The sequence below is a fragment of the Crocuta crocuta genome, unplaced genomic scaffold, assembly GCF_008692635.1.
Source record: "Crocuta crocuta isolate KB4526 unplaced genomic scaffold, BGI_CrCroc_1.0 scaffold16, whole genome shotgun sequence".
Taxonomy (NCBI): domain Eukaryota; kingdom Metazoa; phylum Chordata; class Mammalia; order Carnivora; family Hyaenidae; genus Crocuta; species Crocuta crocuta.
Genome location: NW_027531893.1, coordinates 4,476,872 through 4,488,682, shown reverse-complemented (window position 1 = coordinate 4,488,682; position 11,811 = coordinate 4,476,872). Strand labels below are relative to the sequence as shown.

Genomic DNA, 11,811 nt, shown 5'->3' with positions numbered 1-11,811 from the left:
ACAGCACAGGGTGGGGAGGGGCAATGCAGCCCACACAGAGCAGGCTCCCCCTTGAGCGGATGGAGTGCAATTCATACCTGCGGTCTATAGCAGATATGAACATGTTCATCTGTCCTCAGATTTATTAACTGATGAAATATCCTGGAGACTCCCTGCCCTCAGGGTTCAAACCTTACCAATGAACAGGACAGTCTTGCTTTCATGTTTCACTAATTAAAGCCCTTTGGAATTATAGACTTTAAAGACTCCGTCATTACCACCATTAAACCAGGACTATACATTCACATGTGTATTAATTTGTTTGTCTGTCCATCCATTCATCTATCCATTCATCCATTCATTAATAAATGTTTCCCTCTCTCTCCATGCATTCATCCAACTCTGTGTTAATTCATGCATTTATTTCTTCACTCAACTGGCATTTACTGAGCAATTACTCAATTCCAGAAAATATGGTCATCATGAGGAATACCAACATGAATTGGACATAGGACCCTGACCTCAAGAATCTCTCAGTCTAGACAGAGAAATAGACATGTACTTGAGTATTATGACCTCAGTGAGAATCGATGCAGCAGCAAATCATCTGAACTACTGAGAATAGGACTTTCTAGAGGAAACGTCTGAGCTGAGTTTTTAAGGATGAGCAGGAGTTTGGACAAGCAGGGAAGGACATGAGTTGGATGAGCTGGGATAAGCAAGATCATTCCAGACAGAGAGCAGCATATGAAAAAGCATGGAAGTTTGATTACTGGTGGGAGCTATAATAGGTGAAGCAGAAAAGAGGAAATAAGAATCCTTTCTGAAGTCTTAAAACACGGAACTGAAGCAATTTAATCACAGTGGAACATGAGATCCTAGAGAGGCAAGCATCCAGGAGGCAAATAACACAACCTATCCAACTTGACATACCCCTTCTGCATCTGATATAGTGTCATAAATACAGTAGAAGCTCTACAACTATTTGGAGAACTCTATCACTTTACTAATTCAGCCCCATTTCATCAAGTGCTTACTCAATGCCCACCATCCACGTCCAAGACAAGATGGGCACTCATTAACCATAATACATCAGGGCTGAGCAGTGCCTGGCACAAGGGAGACCCTCCATAAGTGAGAGAGAATGAATAAGTGAGAGAATGAATGTTGGGCATGATGCTTGTGCTTCAAGTTCATGACATTGTAATGCTCACTGCAACCTTAGAGAAAATGGCGTTGTTATCAAAAACAGAAGCTAGGGGAAAGTCAGAAACTTGCCTAAGGCCCCACAGCTGGTGGGAATAAAATAGGACAAAGGATCCCATGGAGCTGTGTTTGTCAGAGAAGGATAAAGCCTGGGACCAAAAGGGTGATGGGAGTTTTGCTTGAAGCTAAGGTGGCCAAGTAGTATTATGAAATTCAAATGAAAATGTGGGGAGTAAGTTATTTCTTTTAATTTTTGGTGGGAGGAAACTGGCTATATTCCCATCCAGTTGATTCTTGCCATTGACTGGGTCCTCAGAGAAGAGAAACTCCTAAAATCTAACTCTAATTTAGCATCTGGTCGTCCACACAGGTCTAGACATACTCCTCCTAGAGAGAAAGATCTTAATTCCTTCTTTCCGCAAATTAACAAGTAGCACCATCAGCAGTACTTGCTACTTTAATTTATGGTGGCAGAGGATTGAAGGATGGAGGGTCAAATAATCACTTTACCCTGGGAGTGGTAAAAGTGGGAGATTTCCAAACACAAGGAAACTCATCTCTTGCACCTGTCTGAGTGTCCTACAGCTCAGCCATCTTCGGGGGAAGATGATGGGAAACTGGCACTCACCTTGGCTTCCATGTCAGAGGAGGCAAGACTGGTTCCCTGGCTCTGAGTAGAAAGGCTCCTTTAGAGTCAAAAAGGGGGGCAGGGAGGAGAAAGGATTTTCAAAATCTCCTCCCTGCTCAAGCTCAACAGCTCCAATTTGGGGGATTATTTCAGGCCTCCTTTTGATGGGGAGCTCAAAGGACAAAGTTTGGGCTGCGAATAAAATTGAGTGCACCATGCAAAAGGGAGTTATATCATGCCAAGAACGTTTTAAGGAGCTTATATGCAACTCAGGAGAAGAGCTTATTACACCTCTGCTTCCAGGGAGCTGGCGGATCAGATTTAATCTGTAAAGAGGCACCGTCAAGGTCTCCTCCTTGGGCCAACACAGCCTCCAGCAGACCCAGGCTTAACAGTGGTTCTCTCCTCAGCCCCAGCAGAAAAGGATACATGGCCAGCCACTGAGGAGAGTGTCCAACTGTAGCCATCCATTCTCCTTTATGCTCCATTTCCCCACCTAATATATAGCTGCTCTGCATACGTAACTTCCATGGCCAGCAAAATTGAACGTCCTGATTTTTAATAATGCTAGGCAATAATTTCATCACCCAGATCACTCTCTTTGCCTGTCAGCATAGAGGAGAAAAAAATCCTGTGTTGTTGGAAAAACTCACCAGATGGTTCATCTCTATCAACTGCACATTATGCCTGCCATTACATCTCACTCTTTGTAAATCTCAACTGTTTAGCGGCCATCACGTCAGTATTTTTTTGCCTAGTTAGCCTTTCAACCTCATTCCCCAAAGTAACCAAACCACACTCAATCCCCCCACGGACCTCTGTTCCCATGCTTGCAACCAGACGCATATGTCTTCTGCTTTATGAGTCACTGCTCGATGCCAGCTAAGTATATTACTGCCTTGAAAATTAACTTGCACACTGAGAATAATCACAGAAAAGAAATTTGTTTTCCTACAAGGTTGTTTTCCAGCTGTTTTAATGCAGACAATTTTACCCTGAAACCCAAATTGAAAAAAAGAGAGACAGAGAGAGAGAGACTTTAAAATCTGCATAATTTGAAAGTGCTTAATGTAAATTAGATAGATCAGCCTAATTTTATTTCAGTACTTTTTAATTGCATTTATAATTAGTAAAATACATTAATGTGCTACACAGAAGGTCAGGAGTGCTGGTAAAGGGATCTAATTAAAATGCCCCACTGCATTTCTGTCACACATGCGCCCAGGAACCTGGAGGCCTGCTTCCGTCCATGCTCTGGACCAGACTATTTTTAACTCATTTGTGTCTTCATCAAAATCAGCGATCCTGTGATCAGAGAGTCCCTCGTGTGGAATATTCTCACTGTCTATCTCACCCATGCATTTATGTCTCCCTCCTAGAGACTCTGTGACTCTATACCAAATCTAACAGGGTAGACTCCCTTTGTCCTCAGGTGTCAAGATGTCTTTCAACAATAGCTCATTTCCTTCTGGTGTTCCATTCCCTTGCTCTTGAATCCATTCAAGCCGACAGGCCTGTCTCTACGTTTGTCTTGGGAAAGGGACTCAACAGCAGCAACCAGCAAAACCAACAGCGGCAGGAAGTCTTTCCTCCTTGGGTCACCATGTGGCCCTGGTTTGCTTTTCAAGGAGCCTCAACTGAGAACAGAAACCCTGGTCACTCCGGTCTGTATTAATAACAATAATGCAGTAGTAATAGAATTGATTTTTCCCTCCTTCAGTGTGTCTGCAAAGTCACCTTGAAACTAGGTAATATGCCACTACCAAGCCCTGAGTCACTGGGGTCACACCCATTTCTCCAACTTTCCACGAGCTGTTGGCCAGGGCAGATGGCCACTTTATTTACTCCCTGGAGCTCTTGCCACTGCCCAACAACAACCCNCATGACCACAGCTCCAGAGCATATAGAGGGTGATGGTGCAGCCTTAACAATACAAAGACATAACTCTTCCGCCCTCCCACCACCATGTCAAGTTGTGGTCACAGTATGTCCCGCCTCAGTTTTCTCTTCACTTCCTTTTCCTTTGTTCACTACCCATCATAATGAACACTGTTATCTAGGAGAAATGAGATGGACTCTGTGAGCAAGTGCCCCCCCATCACTTCTGACTAATCCAAAACCAAGTAGCACACCGTTAGACTCATTACACCAGATCATCGCATGTGGCCCCCGGGTTAGCCTGGCACTCCTGTCCTCAGCACACTTCCCACTTTTTTGGGAATGACCTGGCATATTCCACAGCTTCCTATATCTACTCCCTCTACTTATATATTTCTCGCAGTGTATAAGGATATGTATCTATATACTTAAGGTTATATATTTATAAAATTATATACATGTAACAGGCACATATACTTAATAGAAGAAATGGGACATGCATATACATCTTTGGAGAAATGCATATTCATTTTCTGAAGCCAGATGTATATTTAGTACATGAAACAGAACACCCATATATAGCTACACTCCCCCCACTTATTTTTTAAATTAATTTCAAAAAATTAAACATACCACATTTTATTCTGGGAACTAACATTTGTTGAATATGTAAATATACTGAGAGCTTATACTAAGAGCTATATATATATATTGTTTGATTTTTTTTTTCAATGATCCTGTCCATAGCCCAATGGAGTAGCTATTGGAAACATCCTTTTTGCAGATGAAGAATATGAGGTTCAGAGAGGCTCACCCAGATTCGCACAGAAAGTAAGTGGCAGAGCTGAACTTGAATCCAGGCCTGTCTGACTCAGGCAGGGAACTGAAGCCCCAGGTCACCCCTACATGCACCCAGAGAATTTTATGCCATGCCCATACAGAGCAGGTACGACGAGAAACCTTGAAGCTCAGAGACCTTTATCGTGATTTGACTCTGGCAAAACATAAGTGTTTCCTTTAGCTTCCATTGGGCGAAACAGAACATCCAGCAAAAGTAAAAAACAAAAACAAAAACAAAAAAAACCAAAAAAACCCCGAACAGTCATCTTCATAAATAATATATGACATATGCATACTTCATGGTAAAAAGCATTAAAGGTAAATGATTTTATGCCAGTTTCCAATACTTACTATCCTAAAGTAATCTAATGGAGTTGCCCCTGCCTTATAATGCCAAACTATGGAAAGTTCCATTAATTTCCAGCTTGTTCAACACTCCATGCCTTTGCCTATACTTTGTCTACCTGGAAATCCCATAGCCTCCCTGGGCCACCAGGGAAACAAACCCTTTCACCCTTTAAAATGGAGCTCAAACACCTTCTCATCAAAGCCTTCTCTGACCCTAGCTAACATGTATGTGGTACACAGTGGGAAGAATGAACTGTGCTTGGAAGGTCAGCTATATCATAAGCTGTTGTTTAAGCTATCTGAGGGCAAAGGCTGCATTTTTTCCACTATTAATAGGGATAACCATAGTCATAGTAACATCTATATACAGGGACATCATCATTTCTGTGACTTGTCACATCAACCCTCGTAGTCACATTTATCCCTATTTTCAGATGAGGAAATGGAGATGCAGAGAAGTGAAGTAACATACCTAAAGCCACACAGCTATGAAGTAATGGAACCAGTATTCAAACTCAGACTGCCTGCTCTGTATATTCCTGTGGCGGTACATACAGTAGATGAACAATAAATGCTGCCTGAAATAAGTGTGTATTTACTGAAAGCCTCTTATGTTGTGTCCTATCTAATTAACCTCAAGGAGATGGAGTGAGAATGCCCTTCTAGAGCTTGTCCTGAGGCCTCATGACTTACCTAGAAGTCAATATTTCATTATGAGCCCATCATACAGGTCAGTGTAATAATTAATGACTATCTGCTGCTGTGACTGCTTATCGTATTTTAGCTTAATTCCAATAAAATCTAAATGGTCTATTAATTTTCCTAATAAATTTAGATATGGCCTCTGACCGCAATCTGGCTTTGATTAGCTAACAAAATATTTGAAGATGGGCCAAGCTAGCTCTTTCAAATATTTCAAGCAAATAACACTTAATTGGATTTAGGATTTTCTGCGTCAGCATATGGCTGTGCTCAGCAGTGAATAAGGGAAAAGGACAGCTTCATAATTGGTCCCCAATGACCCAGAGTTGAGCCACCCTGGGGAGTCAACTAGGTAAGGGTTTGGAAGCCAAATATGACCAAGACAACAAGGACATGGATCCTCAGTTATAAGAAGAGCAGAACTGGAGCAGCAGATGGTACCTTTTAGGAGCATTCACAAGAAGGTTCTAAGAACTGGATGTACACAGTCACCTTTCTGAGACTGCCTGCCCCAAATATGTTCTGAAAGGTCTACACCATTGACGAAAACCCAACATATGGTTTTTTACCCTCCAGAGGCCCAGAAGCAAATGAAGAGAGATGGGAAAATGAGAGTGCTCTTTTACAGGCTTCTTGCATGAATGCCTCCTCTTATCCTACAGGTTTTAGTATAAATATCACTGTAGAGTTCCCCTCCCCCACCTCCCTAAATAAAGGTGACCCCATCATCTCCCTCAATAGGTTCTTTATCACAAAACCCTGTTTAATTTTCTTTATGGCAGATGCTACACTCTGTAATCTTTTATAATTATTTTACATATGTATGTGTCTAATTGTAACCTCCAGAAGGGTAGAGACCTTGGGCACGGACACATAGTACATGCTCAATATATATTTGTTGAAGGGGTGAATAATTGATGAATGAGTAATGATGAATTGATGAATGATAAGAGGGCCATATGGAGAATAATCTGGAATAAGAAACAAAAACAACAGATGTACAGCATACCAGGCCTGGTATTCAAACAACTAAGTATGAATCTTGGCATTGTGTCTTGCTAGCTAGATGACCGTAAACAAATTATTTAACCTGTCTGTGCCTCAGTTTCTTCATCTGTAAAATGGGGTTAATATTAGTGCCTCCGAGGTAGAGTAAGAGTACCATATAAGTGCTTGGAGGGTCAGGTATATTATAAACCCTCAGTAGGTAAAATTGTCAGTGCAGTTGCTGGGACACAATTAGTGTTCATGAAAGGTCATTGTCATTATCTTCCTCCTCCTCCTCAGGATATGGAGACACCACCTGCTACAGCCCTGCCTCAGTCCTGGGATCTGCCTCTCTAACCTCATCCCAGCTCATTTGTGAAACCTCATCTGTGGCACCACACCAACCCTACTCTTCTGGTCTCTGATCCCTTAGGAGACCAGTGATTACATCACATATCCACCAGATATGTCTGGAGTGGACACTCAATCACTGTGGATTGATGAAGTTATTGATGCTAGATTGGCAAACCCAACATTGATTTTGTTCTTGGGGAGAGGGGTCACCTTTCTCCAGCAAGTTTGCATCTTCCATATCCTGAAATCTACCACATGTGGGCTGGGCTGCATCCACTTCCTTGTAGATCCAAAGCTGTGCATTTTATTATTTATTTTTAAAATAAAGTTTATTTATTTATTTATTTTGAGGGGTGGTAAGGGATAAAATGACGTGTGCACACATGTGCATGCACATGCGCACACACACACACACACACACACACACACACACAGAAAGAGAGCGAGAGTGAGAGCGAGAGAGAGAGAGAGAGAGAATCCCAAACAGGGGCTCAATCCCACAAACTGTGAGATCATGACCTAAGCCAATATCAAGAGTCAGACACTCAACTGACTGAGCCACCTAGGCACCCCACAACTTTGCATTTTAAAATCCTGTTCCAGACTGTGGCAGGTCCTGTGTTGTTGGGAATCAGTGTTCATGAGCACAGCCTATGGGCAGATTATGACCATCCACAACAGCTCATCAAAGCCAAACCATGCCTTCACAGAGATAAAACTCTTCCCTTGACAAACTGAGCCAAACTCCAGTACCCTTCTATGACCATCTAGAATGCATTGCTCATCCCTATGCAAATGTGAAAAGCCAACTACATTGCCAAAGTCTTTGAAGGGGGGGAGTTATTGATGCAAGTTGGTGACTGTTGTCAGACCTGTCACTTGCAGAGTAAACAAAACAACTGACTCATTAGAGAATGCAAGAGAGATTGTGAGGCTCTAATGGCTTTTGAAGGCAATGAAAGGAAGCAAATGCTTTTCCTTTGGACATAAGCAGAAGAGAAAAATGGAACTATATATCTTCTAGGCTTAAAGTCAGATGTAATGAGGGAGGTATGGACATATTTAACAGGGGAAACTGATCTACATAGAAAGCCAGAGAAAGTTTCTTGAAGAAGTGGAATTTCGGCTGAAACTTACAAGAGAAATGGCCAGGGGTTGGGGTGGGGGGAAAGAATTTCAAGCTAAAGGAAAAACATGTTGAAAACAACAACGTAGAATAGATCTTGTCCTTAATAAGAAGAAGCTCAGTATAAATGGGCATAGTGAGAAGGAGATAAGGGAAATAAAACTGAAGCAGAATCATATCTTCCATTTATGGATGTCTCAATCAATTTGTGTTACACAAAAACTCTATCGATGGCTTCAACAAGAAACGGTTATCTCTCACAGATCTGGAAGCTGGGCAGCCTTAAGATCAAAGTGCTGGCAGATCTGGGGTCTAATGAGGATGTGCTTCCTGATTTGCAGATGGCTGTCTTCTTGACATGTCTTCACATGGAAGAGAGCAGAGGGGTCTTTAATTTTCTTTTAAATGGCAGTGAGAAGAGGGGTCTTTAAAAGTCTTTTCTTTTCCAAAGGGATACTAATTCTATCATTGGGGCTTCACCTTCATAATCTCCTCTAGACCTAAGTGCCTCTTAAAATCCTCACCTCCTACCTAATACCATTCCACTGTTGGGTTCAGGTTTTAGCACAGGAATTTGGGTGGTGGGGCAGAAACACGAAGTCCATAACAATGGGTTAGGTCTTTTGTTAGGTATTTCATAACTGTTCGCATTGATCTATAGACACAACAAGGTAGGGATTATTTTTCCCATTCTCTAAGTGAGAAACTGAGGTCAGATAATTGTACAACTGAGGTCAGATAATTGTACAACTTGGCCAATAGTTGTACCAGTAGAGAGAGGTAAAGCTGGAGTTGGAAGCAAGGTATACCAATAATGTGATTCCTGTTGGTTTTCCAAGAACCAGATAGATGAGAATGAATATGTGCCTAAAGGCACGCACAGAGGATGTGACCACTGGGGTCCCATGTGACGTGTGAACTTCCATCTTGCTATGTGTCACCATGATAGGATTGTAGCCTCTTGGCTGCTAATAGTTAAGAGATGCCACCAGCCTCTGCCAAGATTTAATATTGGTTTAGCAGTCAGGAGTTAATTAAATGTTAATGTTCAGTCACTTGAAGTTAAACATTAGGAATCTCAGCTTTATTTGTAAGTTTCTGAAGCCATCGTTGAGGTGTTCTGCTTGCCTCCCCCCACTCCTCACCCTTGCTGGGCTCCTGATTCCTCCAGCTGAATCCCCCATTCATAGGCAAACTCATTTCCCTCACCACATGCCTTGACACACAACATTTGACCTGCCTGACAGCCATACTCCTCTAGTGAGAAAATCTAAAAGGCTCAACACACACACACACACACACACACACACACACATACACACACACACAAACACAGTGACATGGAGTTTCACATAAGGTAAGCCTTACCTATAACATTATAGTTATTTTGGTATTTGAAACATTTTATAGACACCACAGCACTTTCAGGGACATAATTGAATTTGACCTCATGGTGAGATGATGGCAATGATGATAATGATGTTGGACAAGGAGGAGAGATGGTAGAGGAGGAGGAGAAGGAGGAGGTGAGGCACAGAAGGAGGGAAATGAGGAGGAAAAAGAAAAAGGAAGGGGAAGAAGGACAATTTCTTAAGTGTTTTCTGTACATTTTCATGTAATGCTCCACAAGACAGACAATGTTACCACTCTTATTTTATAGACAAAGAAACCAAACCCCAAAGGGGTTAAATCATATGCTCAAGACCACATATAGAAGGGGATGCCAAGATTGATATTTCAAATGTTTACTCCCTTAACTACAAATGATCATATTATATATGAGGAACAAGTGCAGTTCAGAGAATAAATTTGGTCAAGACCCCATAGGTTTTTTTTTTTACCCATATATGAGGTAATAAATCTCAGAGAGCTTAAATGGCTCACTAGTGTCACACAGCTTGGTGTGAGGATCAGCCAGCGCTGGAATGCTGATTCCTGTCTTCCAGGAGGTGTGTGTGTCTGCATGAATGTGCACACACACAGATCCAGGTTCCCTCCAAGCCCAGAACTCCCCTGGTGAGTAGGATTCCATGGCATCCTTGGCATTTTCCCCAAGTTCCTAGTTGCATTTCAGCTTGGAGTGCTGCTCTTGAGTAGCTAAGTAGTGGGAGAGACTGGGGTGGAGGGGGAGGGGAAAGGCCTTTCCAGAAAGGCAACACCACTTGTACCTGTGTGTTCCTTTCAGAACCCTGGCCAGTGCCATACTGGTTCCAGCAACTTCCAGTGGCAGGAAGCCTGGGCCACAGCACCTACACCAATGTGCTGCATTGAAAATCAGGGTAAATCCGCACCAAGGGAGATGTCTAATCAAGGCTCAGGTTTGCATTTCCTTCTCAATGGCATGTTGACAAAACAAGAAAAGACAGAAACAAACATGGTTAAGCTAACTTTCTTTCAGAAGCCAGTCAGTGAGAAGTGAAAATAGGAGGGTGCCCTAGGGCCAGCAGGGAGGAGCCAGCAGGAATACTCAGCACACCAGGGCCATACCGAGGCTGGGATCCTGCCTCTCTTAGCACTTTCCAGAGGCTAAGCTGCAAAGTTAGAGAAAACTGAGGTCAACCCAAAAGAGAGGGGGCCCATGGGGGAAATGTGACTATTAGGACACCTGGACAGCCTGAAGTTTAGAAAGCATGAAGTATATATAGTTGTGGTGCTATCTCTCCAATATATTCAAAAGAACTTAGGAAAGGACTACAGATGGTTAGAACAGGAATAGTAACAGTGCTGCCCATTTATGGAAAAGCCACTCTGTGCCAGGAGTATACACAACATCGTTTTTTTCAACAACAGTCTTGCCCCATGGTCTATTTCACAGGCCCTGAGACTGGGATTCCAAGATTTTAAATTATTTGTCCAAGATAACCAGCTATAAGGGTTCAGAAATCATCCTTTCCACGTTGCTTGCTTTACACAGGAGGAAAACAGGCTCCAGGAGGGCAGAGCTGTGCCAAGGTCATCCTGAAAGTCCCAAGCATCCTTAGAACCTCTGAGCCCCAGAGACAATCTCACAAAATCCAGATGGTGAGCTCAGTCGACTTGCTGGTTATATTCAAAGTTACCGTTTGGGCCACAGCGACAATCATCATTTTCCTTTCCTCTCCATTTTTAGAGAACAAAATCCCTATAAGTAGAAATCAAGCAAAGGTATTTAGATCAATCAAATATGTCATGGCATTGTGAGATCACTTCCTTTTGAATACGTAAGGTCCAATACCTGATGTGACTAACATTTTCTACTCTGCAGAATGAAATCTGGGGCCAGAAATACCTGGATTTGGATGTAGCTCTAGTATTCACTGCTATGAATCTTTGGGCAAGTCACCTAAGTTCTACAAGCCACATTGTTCCTGGAAATGGGAGAGCTAGCCATTCATCCCACATACTTTTGAGTGCTTGCTGCATGTCAAGTGCAGTCGTAGGTGCTGGGAGTAGAGCAGTGAACACCCCAAAACTCAATGTTCTTGGCTGATATCCAAGTGGGTATAACTATAGGACCCTGATTGCAGGTTTTTTTGTGAGGAAAGGAGAGATATTCATGTAAGGGTCTTACAACAGTGCCTCCTGGTAAGCCATGATTTAACAAATCATGTCTGTTCAAATAATATAATTATGAATATTCTGATCACTTTTTTAAATGGGGCCAAGCCACATATTTTTTAAGGCAATAGAGAATATAAAAAAGTAGTTGGTTATATAGTTTGGTGAGCATTTAAGCATGTACTACCTGATGATCTAGGCAATTCAGTATCTAAGAAATATAAAG

At 42.2% G+C, this 11,811-nt stretch overlaps 1 long non-coding RNA gene across 1 annotated transcript in view; it reads right to left on the bottom strand.

Moving 5' to 3' along the window:
• Window positions 1-10,806: 10,806 nt before the first annotated feature.
• Window positions 10,807-11,811, bottom strand: part of LOC144239323 (uncharacterized) — a 28,633-nt gene continuing 27,628 nt past the window's right edge. The window contains exon 3 of the long non-coding RNA XR_013337386.1: window positions 10,807-11,169. This is a non-coding gene — a long non-coding RNA (uncharacterized LOC144239323). The remainder of the gene's footprint in view (window positions 11,170-11,811) is intronic.